Below are 15000 nucleotides of genomic sequence, written 5' to 3'. Positions count from 1 at the left end.
CAAGGAGTAAATTATATCCAAAGAGATACTTAATTATATATGTACTTGACTAAAACAACAAGGAACCTTCAATGCGTGAGAAATAATCGTTTCAGCGCGAGAGCGCAAGATTGAATTCGTTTGCGTGAGCCTCATGCTCAATGTGTGAGACTTGAGAGCACTGTGTCGGTTTTTTTTTTTTAATAAACAAAGGTATTACGATGTGTTATACATGTAGCTTCGTTTTAATCGAAAAAGGTCAAATTTCCTGACACAACTCCTCTGAGACGAAATTCTGACAGGCGACATGGGAATCTAGCGAAATGCCGACATGGCTGGTGACGAATTTCAGACAGGGGACATGGGTACCCCTCCTAACAGGGCTTCATTAAAGGGACACCATGTACTTGAGCGCAAAACAATGTGGTGATTTTTTGTGTTTCTTCATTAAAAAATCTTTAACATGATTGTCGAACTTGTTTTCAAACATCCAAAAGGTTTGTTTCTAATTTTTATAGGTATGCAAACACAGAGATGATTGTATATTCTAAATAATAATAATAATAATAATAATAATAATAATAATAATCGACTATTTCCTTAGGATAACCCTTCAATACAAAGTATTGTTATCAATGGGGTCCTGCTAAGAATTAAAAACTAATAAACAAGAATTATTAAGATATATAAAATAAGATTCATATTAAAAACTGTTAAAAATACAATAGAAATCGCTTAAAGATCGATTAAAGGAGCAATAATGTGACCATAGTGTGCGCAACCCGGCATACTGTTTGTCTCTGTGTGTTTGTTTTTGTGTGTGTAGTGGGGGGGTTAAGCGAGAGACCATAGGTTAGCAGCAAATAGAGGTTCTCTTGGCTCACTTTTTATTTTGAGGGAGGATGGGGGGTCATGAAAGATATCATGGGTAGGTTGTGAAGGGAGGGGGCCCTATAAAAGATACCATGGGTCACTTGTCAAGGGAAGGGGGTGGGCTGTAGTGGAGACCATGGGTGACTTGCCAAGGGATGAGGGGGGGGGGGGGCTACAAAAGAAACCCTTGGTATCTGGATAAGGGTAGGGGGCTATAGAAAGAGACAGTAGTCTCAAGTTATTCTAGTGGGTCCCTTATATGTATAATAGTTTTGACCACTTTCCTAAGATAAAATTTCGCAGTACGTATATTCCAAATTCCCAAAAGCTTCCGGTCAACTTCTCACCTCCTACGCAAACGCTCTTGGAGCTCGTCACGCAATCTTTCTTCCCAGACAAGCAAGTAGTTTTTAATTATGTGGAAAGAAGAAAGAATTATTCTAGAAATTCTGAAAGAATTAGGTTGTTTTATTAAATGTGGGAATTTTAGAACAGGTCTCCCAAGCTCATAGCTTAAGTGTAAGAGTTTGTATGGGAATGAGAGACCTCGTGAGTTTTCCATCCTTAAGGTTACTGTAGACCTTCAGGGGTGCCTTCCGGAAAATGCTTTTTTTAAGCGCTGCTTAAAGAAAACCACGGTAAACTATATATCATTGTAAACCTAATAAACTGTAGAATCCGAAAATAACAATACATATACGTTATTTGCCGGCTGGGAGGTCAGTATGGTGAAAAACTGTGACCGAGGTCTTGAAAATGCTGCCCTCGGCCTGCGGCCTCGGGCAGCCCGAGCCTGAGGTCACAGTTTTTCACCATACGGACCGACCGTAAGCCGGCAAATAACATGTTTATTTTTTTTTCCTGCAGTAAATTGGTTTTGCAGATTACAAATGGGTTTGTTTATGCAACTCTTGCCATTGAATCGGCTTGCGCGCCGTCTACTAACGATTTGTAAAGAATCTTGGCAACGAGCGAGTAACTCAGATCGTAGACAAAGAAAGATGTATTAAAAAACAGCTTTTTTCGAACTACTTTGTGTTAGTTGCATTTATTTCATCAGTTAAGTTCTCCAAAATTGTTTTTGCGGTGTGAAATTTCGTGCGAAGTTTTTTACTACAAAAACAATTTCTGTCAGTCGTTGCTTTTAAAATCACTTGAAATCAGACTTTTCTACCGTAAATTGAATAGCAGAAAGCGGGGAAACTCGTTAAGTGTAGTCCACAGAAATTCTCCTAAATACAGCAACGATCACAGAGGTAAACTCGACTGAAATTGACTCAAATTTTACGGCGAGAGAAACACAGGATTACGCGCCATTACAGCGCCAAGCTACAAGCAACCAAGCAAACCCTCACAACTTCAAAACACTCAATTGAATTTACTTACAGTAACTTTTCTTGCCATTCTAAAGTGAACAGAGATAAACTTGCGCTGACTAATCGTCGATGGACGTGTAAAAACGGCAAAAGATTGACGATTACCGCTAACTTTTAGAAGCGAAATTTAGGCAGCAAAGAAAAAATCTGGCCCGTGGGCCGTATCGTAAAAAGCTGAACCGGTCATGTGCACACGATTAGCCAATCAAGTTCGAGGATTTAGGAATCCGGCCCGCTCAGATGCTTGATAAAAAAATAAATTTTGCTATTTTTGTTTTGATAGGCACGCGCAAGCCTTTAAACGCAAACAAACCGTAATTGCTAAACTGAATTACCAGCCTTTGCGTTACCACTCAGGAGATGACGTGCTAACAAAGTATGTGAGGCTTTTTCGATATTTCCATTGGTAGCTTAGAAAATCCCTTTTAAAGTTGGACAATAGAAAATTTTCTGACTGCTGTTAGTCAATGGGACGTCACAGAAAAAATATTTCGATCTTCGCAAAAGCCTCACACACTTTGGTGGGCTAATATCTGATGAAGAATTTGGCCAAGTTTTGTTAAAATACGATAAATCCACATACTCCATTAATTCATTTGAATAGAGGTAACTCACGCAAAAATAAACCTTGAGTTTTCGGCCTCTTAAGAAATTCTCAGTTTTCGCACCTCACTGAAGCGGTTGTCAACGTGGCCACCCGTGGCGGGGGGTGGGGGGGGGGGGGGGGCGGTATTCCCAGAAAAGTTGGGTGGGGGTGTGCGGTCCGCTTCTCAAAACCCTTACCCTATTTATGACCAAAATCTGCGATATTCCCTACTCTATTTATGACCTGACCAAATATTCGATACCCTATTTATGACCTAACCATTACATTAGAACCCTGTTTCAGACCTGCGTTATAATATGTTCCCTAGTTCAGACCAATGTTAAATTACCGTAAACATAATTTGTGAAGGGCTTTTGTTAATTTGATTTTATGATGAAAAAGTGTCTTCTTCTTAAAAACATACCCATATCAAGGCTAGAGTGCAAAAACCATACCCTATTTATGACCAAAATGACCAAAATAGGCTGAAATCGATACCTATTTATGACCAAAACGGTTGAAAAACCATAACCTTTGGGGACGCACATACCTATATAGCTCATATAAGGGAGTACCCCCCGGGGCGTGGCCATGCCGCCAACCGATAAAACGTAGCGCTTCCCGGGAATGAATGTACAATGTTTATATTTACAGTATATCTTTATATCCTACATCGGGAGTAACGAGGTCTGCCATGTAACATTCAGCTGCTTTTTAATATAAACCGAATCAGCAGATAAATGGTAAAGAAGGAAAAGGGAAAAAAGAGGAATGATAGTGGAATAGCCTTGAACAGGCCTACTCGCCTGTCTTGCGTGCTCGGGATTACCAGCTATGTCCCGCAAGAAAATAGTGTACAAATCTTTTATTGACCAAGCTTGTTCGATCAAGATGGCTGGATAATGGCCTCGTTCTTTTTTTTTGTGAAATTATCTACCTTGCTACGTTTGAATTGATTATCCTTGATTTCGTTTTCAGATCATATAAATGATCAAATGACAAATTGTTTTCGAGAAAAATGACTTAAAAAATGAACCCATATCTAAAATGCCTTTTTGTTAGATGATATTACAGGGGCACTCAACGACCGTTTTCTCTCGAATGCTTTTAAACGCTGTTTTAGGCTATCTGGAGTACTTTTAAAGCTCTGTAGGTTAATTTTAGGTTGGGCTAAAAACAAAATTTATCTGTTCGGTTATTCTAGGGGAACTTGAGTATTCTCGAATTTATTAGGGCCTTTTTGTCCATTTCCCGAAAACCTTAGGTCTTATCGCCTTTCCGAAAATGATAGTTGACCTTTTTTCGGTACCCAAAACGACATTTTTAACAATCCGAAGACATTAAATTAACAGACATTAAATTTCTCACATCACAAATCAGAGAGCATTAAAGGCCTTCCGAACAGATAATTTACCGAAGCGATCCGTTGGGTGCCCCTGATATTACTAAAAACCGCCACCAATTCCTCAAATAATTAACCATAACTCCACGAGCACGCGTTGGATATGAGATGATTATAGCCAACTCGGCGCCTCGTTGGCTATCTATCATCTCATATCCAACGTACACTCATGATATAATGACTCTAAAATGATCCCATACCCAATAAGCTTGAGTAGAATTATGGTTTATTCATCAAAGGAGACCTATGGCTAAACTCGTGGATTGAGTAATCTAGAGATGTTTTTAAAGGCTGTTAAAACATGCTGGGGTCGTACCACGCAAGGTCGCACTTATTTCACAAACACATTCGTCCAGAATAACTAGCGTGGCAAAATTGCAGCTGAACATGGAGTGGTAAAGGTTAAGAGTTCTTGGGTCACAGAGGACACTCCTACCAAAAAATTCATAGAATACTCTTTGTCTCCCTGCTGGGGAAATCGCATGTATTCAGGTCGCACGAGCTTCAGGCCTTTTTCATTGCATTTCGCTCAAGGCTATAGGTAAGGTTTCTTCAGTATGAGACAGCACTTCTTTTCCAATGTGGGACCGCTTGTCTCTATATATATTGCATGTAAAATACATCAAAATAAGTAGCCTCTTTTGCAAGCATTTTCAGTGTTGATCCAAAAAATCTGTCGATCCATAAATATGTGTTCCAAAGAGCTCACAGGGGGTTTCTTTCCCTTTGTTATCTTTTCAATCAGGAAGCAAAACTGTAAACAAACGAAAGGGTAAAAATCATTTAAGCTTATCAAAATCAAGTATTTGGGAATTTTTTTATGTGCATTTCACATCCCACTCAAAGTTCAGATCAATGTACTAAAATAAACAAGACAAATATAGAGAACACAACTTTAATCTAAACTTAACTCGATGTCGGTTGAACGTGGACAACTCAACATGAAAAAATTAAGTGCTAAAAACTGCAAAACTGTGAACGGAGGTCCTGCTTGATTAAACGCTGGATCTCACAGAAGACCTAATGAGCCAAACTTGAAAAGTAAAACGATAACAAGTCAAAGACTACTGCAAGACTGACACAATGTCCTACATTTAAAACAATATTTCGGCTGGCCTCAGGTTTAGATGTTACTAAAACACAAAAATTAAATTACAGTATTATATAATGGTGCCGATGTTTGTTCTGTTTTCAATAGCTGTTTCGTTCATTAAAATTTTTTCGTTTCGCACAGGTAAGTTCATTAAGGTCGACGCACAAGACACATTCTCATCAAAGCTTACCACATTAGCATGAGATTTAGTTCAGGTCACTTTCCAGCAAACAAATGCTCATCTCCTGGTAATTTTTAACGCCTGGACGGGTCAAATGCTTATGAAATTGAGCCTTTAAGTTGGCCATAGTACTACTTCGAACATTTGAAGTCAACTCCACTTCAGTTTAGCTAAAGATCTAATATTAATGGTCGTGTAAAAGCTACAAAATCATCAATATTCGGGCTGGCACGATGCACGCATTGAGTATTATTAAATTCTCAACCTTGGATAATGCAATTCTAGCTTTCTGATTGGTTCACTGCATCTCGGTTACCAGCCCTTATACCTGCGTTTGACCTTATATCAAAATGAATGCGGTAAATGTCGCTCGGCATAAACTTTTTCGCGTGAAGCTAAGTTTCGTCGGATGAAAAAAAGCAGATTCGGTGATCTATCTACGGAAGAAATACAGGAAATTATGGACAATGTCGTCCCAGTAACAGCAAAAAAGTCACAAAGTTCGAGATTAGCTTATTTAACGGTACGTATGTACGTTAAGTCCGGTTTCCCTTAAAAGTTGCAAAATTAAATATGACCGTCGAGATTTTACGCGTTCATGAAGATTATGTGACAAAAACAATGTTTACCTTAACGTTAACTGAATGGCTTGCTAGTCCTGGTGGCACCAAATTTTCAAAACCGATTGAAGTGTTTTTACACGTCTGCGAGGAAGAAAGATGGCACGTATTGTAAAAGTTCATCGATTAAATCCATTAAAGCCGCCATTGATCATTTCCTTCGCTTGCCGCCACACAACAAACCGTTTTTCACTATCTCTGACCAGGCAAATAAATTATTAGACCATTTGTAAAAGGCCTCAGGAAAACAGGCGTCATTTCCGGCGTAGTCCGTAAGAAACCAATTTCCAATGAGCAGATGAGGAAACTGTTCGACTTAAGCAAGCTCGGATCGGCCGAGAGCAAACATCCCGCACAGCTACAGAGGACGACCTAGTTTTATCGCGGTCTCTTTTTTGGCCGATGAGGACGAGAGAATCGACGACAGCCTAGCGCCAACATTTTCGATGTCCTTGCGAAAAACACCTCAAGGAGTTGAGTGTTTTGAGCTGATTCGAAGTAAGGCCATGCCCTTTTTTTTCGTTTATTGTAGAATGCGTTTGCTGATTTTGGGTCAGTCTGTCGGAAAAGGAAAAGAAAAAACAAAAACAAAATTGGAAAAGGAGTCTGGAGCTAGGAGGCCCGGTACCTCAGCATAATGTCCGTGGAGCCTGGAAACAACAAGGTGTGGTTACAAAGTCAACATCACGGCAATGGAGGAAGGAAAATCCGACGTCGTTGTTCAAATCAAACGAGAACAGGGAAAAACTAAAAATCTGTAAGGCAAAAAATTGCTTATGTTTCAGATTAAAGAGACAATTGTTTGAAATAGTGTGTCATTGCCTTCATTGCCTTCTGCGGCGTTGACAAAACCAGATCGGACCGGACCGGACCGGATCGCGCATCGGATCACGCATCGGATCACGGATCGGGTCACGGATCGGATCACGGATCGGATAACGGATCGGATAAAGGAAAAAAATTCAAAATTCAAGATTCAAAATTCAAAATTTTGTTGAGCAAATTACACTAGAGTGACTACTGTGAGCAGAACGTTTTATTTAATTCAGGTGTGATATTCCTTTATTCTTTTATAATATCAAGCCAACTGGGAGCTGGTCACAGATGAATTTTTTTCAGGCTGTTGGGTTTTGACTGCGATGATCAATCATGTCTTCATGTCTTTCTCCGCAGTTCAGATAAATGATATTTCGTATATTCGCCTGCATCAAAGGTAAACTGTCATAAAACGAGTAAGCATGGTAATAATAGGACGAACGTATGAATCGAAACACAAAAACTAAAAACACCAAAAAAATTAAACACCTGATGATTTCAACCAATTTCCGTTCTGAGACAAGTCTATACTTTTACAAGATGTGAGTTTGGAATGCGATATTTCGTATTGGAATAAAACGAAACAAACCATTTGTATTTCAAGGAAATATAGCTGTTTTACAAAAAAATTATAGGAATAACATCGATAGTGTGAACGATAACGCAATCCGAGAATAAACAACATTTTAGGAGTTACGTCACGATTTTAAGCGTCATTTTTAGGGTCGTAGAGAGTTGCCTTTATATGGAATAAAACCTTAAAATGATCGTGTTCTAGGATAGAAAGCACTTAAGAGGCAAGAACAAATCAAAACGGAAAGAGGATCGTTAAGGAGGGCAAAGATTAACGAAGACTGCAAATGACGAACTTGAAAAACTAGGCTAGTTTTTTTCAAGATGCGCAAATCGTGATGTAGCTCCTTTAAAGCAAGTCATGTCCTTAAGCTTTCGTACGTAAGCTTTCTCATTAACTGTAACGCTAACTTAACGCTCACATCTGACACGAAAAAGTAGCCGAGAATTAGCTACTGATACTAACAACAATTTCAAAAACGAGAATGGAAGGTTCACGCAAGCTTCGAGCCAACTATCGTTCAAATATAACTACATCTGCCTGTTCATTACAGTTTAAATTCGTCGTAAATCAGGCGCTTATGTGGCTTTTTAAATGACCTGTTGTCATTCTCTGTAATTAACATGTCATTGCGTCAAATTCGGGATTCTTATTTTTATTTAGCATATTTCAGTTTTCCACTTTTATTTTTTATTTATTATTATCTTATAGACGATTTGATTTTTTTTGTTTTCTTTTTTCTTTAAAAGGTTTTTTTTCTTTTTTTTTGTGATCCGATCCGTGATCCGGTCTGGTCTGGTCCGATCCTGGTTTTGTCAACGCCGTTGCCTTCTGCGTAACTTTTCTTTTTTTTTGAAAACGCGAAAATCTGGGTCGGTCGGACGACGCTAAACAGAGAAAAAAAAGGGGATGGCCTAAGCCCGGTTCATTGCCAGCCACGAAAAACCATCAGGGTGGCCTCGGAGATTCTGAAGATGAATCTGACGCTAAGATACGGTTTCTGTCCATGACTCTGAATCTGGCCCACAATGAGCTCCACACATACAGCTCGAAATGCCAAGGCTTTCAAAGCAAGGAAATACTGAAAGAGATCTCTTCGAGAATAATTTTGGCACAACGTCTGTGTCACATGGCGATCAAAGTTTTCCGCAGCATTATTACAATGGCAATGTGCAAGTGCACAATTATTCAGCTCTTCTCCATGACTCGAACTTGAACGCTTTTCAAACTTTCTGACCAAGGTTATATCTCCTTCATTTGATAGACGTTCCTTGAATCCTACTTGATTGTAATTTCATTCAGCAAATTCGCTTGCTTCGCTTTCAAAGTTTTCATTCAACTAATTTTACAAACAGCGCGCATGTCATGTGTTTTCCCACTTGTTGTTTTTGCCACATTGACTTCCGGTCGCTTTGTAAAATTAAAATCCAATAAAATTAAGCTTTAATTTCCAAGTATACAAACGCACCAAATCTAATAAAACAATTATTCCATTCGCGCTTGTTGGATATGAGATTGGTTATAGTCAACTCATATCCAACGCACGCCCATATAATAATTGTTAAGTGACCGCGCAAACACGATAGTGAGGCTCGCAGTGACTGCACGGTTACTATTCCAATATGGCGTCGGGCGCCGCGTCGGGCTCGGTTACTTTATTCCAACATGGCGCCGGGCTTGGGCGCTCTCGTTCGGCCGAGTAATTACGAACAGTGTCCACACCTGAGTGAGCGAGTGAGTGAGTGAGTGATGCATTTGCATATCAGAGTCCCCGTAACAAACAGGAGTACCCGACGGAGCCGCTCGACAGAAAACCCGCTCGACAGCCTGCAATTACGCTGGCTGGGAAATATTAGCATTAGACCATTTACTGGCTGGGGTTTACGTTCAGCGTCTGGCCTGCTAAAAACTTATTTAAAACACTGTCCCTAGCTGGAAAAAACGTGACTTGTTTGTTTTTCCTGGCTGTGACTTTTTCGAAAAGGCAATCAATCCCGTCCTGGGACATAAAAAACGCGCGAGTGAGCTCTAAAGTCTAAAGTCTTCCGCCGTGAGACGATAAATCGCAAGCGGTCGTACTTACTCCCAGCGCCACGCGCTGCAAAAGTAATGCAAATCAACGCGCGCGTGATGCCATGCCCGAAAATGATGGCTCCATTGTCAGATTGTTGCGGTTTACCTTTTTCATCAACCAGTAAAAATTGCACAACACCAGCAGCTGTCATTTTCAATGACGTAATAACACTAGTATCTCGAATGGCCAAATTCGTTAAAAACGTTCTTTTCAATGGAACACGGCCGATCTCCAGGATCTCCGCTCGTTTGTCGTTCCAAGGGCCTGAAGATTTGGGAGTGGATTTCGGTTTATACAGTGTCGGGTAAATTTGCATTCACGGGCAAACTCAAAACATTTCTTCGATACATACAATTTTAGATAGACAAGCGGGTCGCACACGCGATATGACAAGTCAAGAGAAAATGATTTTCTCTTGGACAACTATATTGTTAAAACAACAAATTAATTTCCGGTGAGGTAATTAGCTTTGCCAAATATCTTTAAAGATAATAAGGTGTTGATTTCAGAGAGAGGAACTTTTCAGCGGAGTGCTTTTTATTTGGTTTGGTACATTTCGCTGACCCCTGGCACATGGACTAACAAGTTGGACCTGGTACATGAACTACTTGAATGAACCACCAATGGACTACCCTAAATGTACACCCCTAAAATTTCTAACAAAAGTCTAGGAATCAGTTTGTCTGCTCACGTTCCAATCTTCTGGGAACAATTTTTAAACTTCATCGCTTCTGCATGCATTGCGTGCCGTTTATTTTTATTCTTTGTACTTGCTTATTGCAGCGAAATCGAAGTTTATTTGGGCTTTATTAGGCCGAAGTGGGGAGGGGTGGTAAGGACACTTTCACTTCCGGCTACGGTCCACAATTTCTGTCCACAAACTTCCGAATGAGCTAAAAAGCGCTCATAGTTTTGTATAGAGTTTTCGTGCCTAGCCTGCAGTACAGGCGGATTAGCGGGCTCTAGGGCGATACACGAGCGCGCGCGAAGCGCGAGGCGAGAAAAATCTGCCTGTAGTCACACCATTGTTTATGCTTTACCGCCCCCTTGAAATGATTGGCATGAAGAATGAGAGAGAACAAAGCCATTCAATTTACTGCCGCGAAAAAATGTCTCTAATAACCAATTAACAAATGTATACATGACGCAAAACAGTCAACAGACGTGAACATCTAAATTTAGCTAAATTTAAATCATGTTCCGAAATGAACCGGTCTCTTGAATGAGCTAATAACGATAACGCATCTCATTAAATGGTTCTGCAACCATTTTTCGATCGTTAAATCAGTTGTTATGTGGAACCAAGCGGGCTATTCACCTGATACATACTACTTCCGCTACGGTCGCTTCAAAATCTAACGAATATTGCACGTTACATGTACAATTAAGATTACAGAAAATGGATATCGCATGATGTGCTCTGGTGACGGTTATAACTTCTTTCTTCTGTAATCTTTGGAGATCAGGTGCTTTTTCCTTATCTACTCTCGGAGAGTTCAGACGTATTTTTTCTCGCGCTCCGCTATTTTGTATTTCAGTCGGTTTTCAATTGGTTTAAGAATGTCTCTTGCAAACGAGAATTCATCATCAATTGCATCTTTGGCTAGTCGATTCAACTACTTGGACACGAAGGATCAATTCAAGTGGTATGGGGATTGTAAAGATTTGATTTGACTGGTCAAGATATTACTTGAGTTTACGGAAGATGGCGATATCTCAGAAGATCCAGCCCATAAAATGTTTTTATTCAAGGTGGGTGATCATGATATCATAGTCATAGTGGTATTCTTCAACTCATACCGTCCAAATCCAGGGGTCTGGTTACGCCATCTTGCGAGAAAAACTAGGCAACTTCTTTGCATCAAAGCAAAACCTGCTTGCTCTTCAACCGAACTGAGACTCTCAGCAATGTCCGCTCGCGGCCTCAAATTAAACCAGTCGACCCTTGTGAGATAACTTTAAGAATTCCTAGGAATTTCCTAAGAATTCTTAGGAAAAAATTCCTGAGAATTCCTAGGAATTCCTAGGAATCTAAGGTGTGAATTTTCACGGTAATTCGGATTCGGAGTTCCTAGGAATTCCAAGTTTACATAGAGCTGATTTGGAATTCCTAGGAATTCCTAGGAATTCCAACTCAAATATACTCACCTCCCAAAAATTCCTAGGAATTTCTGAGAATAACTTGGAATTTGTAGGATTTTTTAAGAATAGGTTGGAATTTTTTGAAAATCTGAGAAAAACTGGGAATTTCGTATCATTTGTAGACCAGACAAAATTTTGATGAAATGCCCGGCATTAAAATAACAAATAAAGTCACTGATATCGTATCAAAGCAATACATGAAATGTATTGCGTTGGATTGCTCCTTCAACTCTTCGCAGAACCTGCGGTCTGTAACCCAGACTTTGCCAAGCCCTTCCGCGTGTGAGGGTGGTTCTATGGTTAAGAGCCATTCACAGAAAGTCAAGCAACAACGTAATGAACTTCAGCATCTTGTTCACTCGAAGGTAAATATGCAAATTACCAACAGTTCGTCACCTAGTCAAGAACGCCTAGGAAATATTGCTCTTCAAAATGAGGTCAAGAAATTAAAAGAGAATTTCGAATATGAACGTTCATCGAATGCAAGGACATCTAACAAAGTAAGAACCCTAGAAAATGAATGGGACAGCTGCCTTGTTACAGCCATACAACTGTTAAAAATGATGACCAAACTCGGCCAACACCTACAAACACCGCGTCACCTCAGTTCGATAAATCGTTACCTCTTCATCGTGATGATAACACGGATTGGTTAACTGTTGGCGGGCGGCGGGTAGAAGTTAAATCGACCATCATTTTGGGCGATTCGACGATTAAATATGTGGACTCCAGAAGAATGAAATGTGATGGGAAAAATGTGTTTCGCAAATGCTTCCCTTGTAGCTCCAAGCCGGGAAGACATGAAGCGTTATATTTATGGTTCCAAGTTTAGCGAAAGATCCAGATTAAGTGGTAATCCACATCGGAACAAACGACTTTAATCGTGATTCCCGCTCAGTAGCAAACAACATCATCGAATTAGCAAATGAAGCTGAAGGCCCAGCTAAAAAACGCAAGGTTTTCGTTTCCAGTATCATTTGTCGTCGTGATTCCACACTCAACAACAAAGTGAGACGGGTAAACAACTTGTTGAGCTCGTCGTGTCATCAATATTCTTGGTCTTTCATCGATAATTCAAGCTAATTCAAACATTCTAGAAAACCATCTTAATAACGATGGTATTCTCTTAGTTAAAAACATTTCCTTTGCAATCCGTAATACCTCTAATTAGGATATTTTGGGGACTGAGTCTGCATGCCCAAATGACTTTTCTTCCAAATCCAATACAGTGACATTAGGTTACTCTCTTCCCATCAACAGAGGATTTAAATTTATTTCTCACAACATTGTGCATTTTGAAGAGCTTCAATCAAATTTAAGTAACCAATTAGTTGTTTTGCTCGCTCTAAGGGTTAATACCGGGGGGTTAACATCTTAAAAGATGAATTATTTTCTACCGCTGGGTATGATCAGTAACTATGCTAAAAATATCTACATCAGCCCTCAAATTTCTTGCTAAATATTTTCATATTAACTGGTAATGTTTAAGCGTAAAAGCCTATTTGTAAAAGTATATTTTTTACGTACATTATTCCAAGCTGGAAGCACAAATATGAGCAAACATTTGCAATTGCGTGCTCGTTTATAGTAGACAAACTCCGTGCGACTGATTCGACTGTATTTCGACTGTATTTAATGAGATGCGTTATCGTTATTAGCTCATTCAAGAGACCGGTCACATACCCTGGTATTCGATCATGAAAATGTTTAACAAAACGAGCGGCTTGTCGTTATACACCTTAGAACTGGATGGCATGTCATGAATTTCCCTTTAGGTATGTGAATCACATATCCTGTTATACGATAATAAATTGTATACCCAAGATCTGGCTGTTATGAATTTCCTTTTGGGTAGGTGAATCCCACACAGATGGTCTCTTACTAATGAATAACAATAGTTTTTCTTAATGTGTTCCAGGTTTCTCCTGATAAATCCAACAGTAAAAGTAAGTAAAGTAAAACTTTATTTAGCCACCGGGTCAGCCTTCGTGATAATGCTAGTAACATAAAACGAATATTAAACATGACTAAGATCCTTAAAGAGGTCCACTCCTAAATATTTATTTTGTGTACTGTTTTTATTCATGGTGCATTTCTCCTTTGCGCGGGACCTCCGATTTTTTTCTCCTTGGACTCATTAAAGAACGCCGTCTGATTACTAGTATTGACTTAATTAGGAGCCTAGGAAGATTAGTCCCAGCCGTCCACACTACACCCGAAATTGCAGCTCTTTACCAAGGTTCTTTTAATTCTGCGATTAAGTTGTCGAGCGTTTCGGTAGGAAGTTTTTCCTTCCTTTTTCATCTTCCCCATTACTACACGTATAGCTTCAGTATAGCTTAAGGCTTTCGAACACTTAAAGGCCATCTTCATCAATAACGTCCTTGAACATGGCGAGTTGATACTCGGGGCTTTCCCGCTCCAAACCAAGTAATTATTACAGTATTACTGTTTCCATAGCTTCCAGTTCTCGCGGATCTCGCTACTTAATTGACCTCAAATCTAAATGTTGCGGAGACAATGATATCTGGTGGAATAACATTGAAAATTGTGATACTTTAGGCGGCGAGACACTGGAAGGTGTTTTCGCTCGTAGGCATTCGTAGACGGTAGACATTGTCGACGAATTTGAACTACCCTTTCGCTGCAACGTGCAATTTTAGATGGCTGAGAGAATCTTAAACGAACGTCATCAATCAAGGCTTAATCTGGCTACTGTATCTCAAGATACACAAGGTGAACGCAGATTTTAATATCTAACTGTATGTATAGCGTAAATTACAAAGTCGTTACAGAACATAAGGGTGCATCTAAAGAATGTTTGGCAAATTGGCATATTATAACCTTAAATTAAGGTATGTCTGCCATTTTGAATAATCAAATCCAGCCGGTGTCAGAAACTCGTCTGTCCAGTTTGGCTATGACGTCAGTGCTTTCTCATTGGTATCGTTGTAGAGCAAGGTTGTTTCCAGACAAAACTCAAGATCGCTGGTAACAGCAACAAACCAATTTATTTCCGTAAGGTAACTTCACGAATTTACAACACTAAGCTTCTTCAAATTTGAACCAATCTCTCCTACAGAAGAGACTCTCGCCCTAATATACATGAGGCTTAAAGTTCTTGAAACTTCTATTAGGAGCTAAATTAAGTAGTTTGACACAGTTTCTAATCTGAGTAATTACATAAGGATCAGAATGTTCTGGAATGTTCTTAGACAAATTGGTCACGGCTGAATGACGTCCGGTTCTAGATTGTTCTAGAACTTGACTTAGACAATTTTTCG

General features: G+C 39.5%; 2 protein-coding genes across 3 annotated transcripts in view; one reads left to right on the top strand and one right to left on the bottom strand.

Moving 5' to 3' along the window:
- Positions 1 to 15000, top strand: part of LOC145487527 (uncharacterized) — a 572009-nt gene that overhangs the window by 121298 nt on the left and 435711 nt on the right. The gene's annotated exons all lie outside the window — the stretch shown is intronic.
- Positions 12793 to 15000, bottom strand: part of LOC145487550 (zinc finger protein 830-like) — a 105152-nt gene continuing 102944 nt past the window's right edge. The window contains exon 12 of one of the 2 annotated variants that reach the window (XM_081466378.1): positions 12793 to 15000. This exon is cut by the window's right edge and continues 837 nt beyond it. The gene's annotated coding sequence lies outside the window, so the exon portion shown is untranslated. The other variant, XM_081466379.1, reaches the window with a different exon arrangement.

The sequence above is a fragment of the Orbicella franksi genome, chromosome 5, assembly GCF_964199315.1.
Source record: "Orbicella franksi chromosome 5, jaOrbFran1.1, whole genome shotgun sequence".
NCBI lineage: Eukaryota > Metazoa > Cnidaria > Anthozoa > Scleractinia > Merulinidae > Orbicella > Orbicella franksi.
Note: the sequence above shows the minus strand (reverse complement) of the source record. Positions and strands in the feature narration are given on the sequence as shown.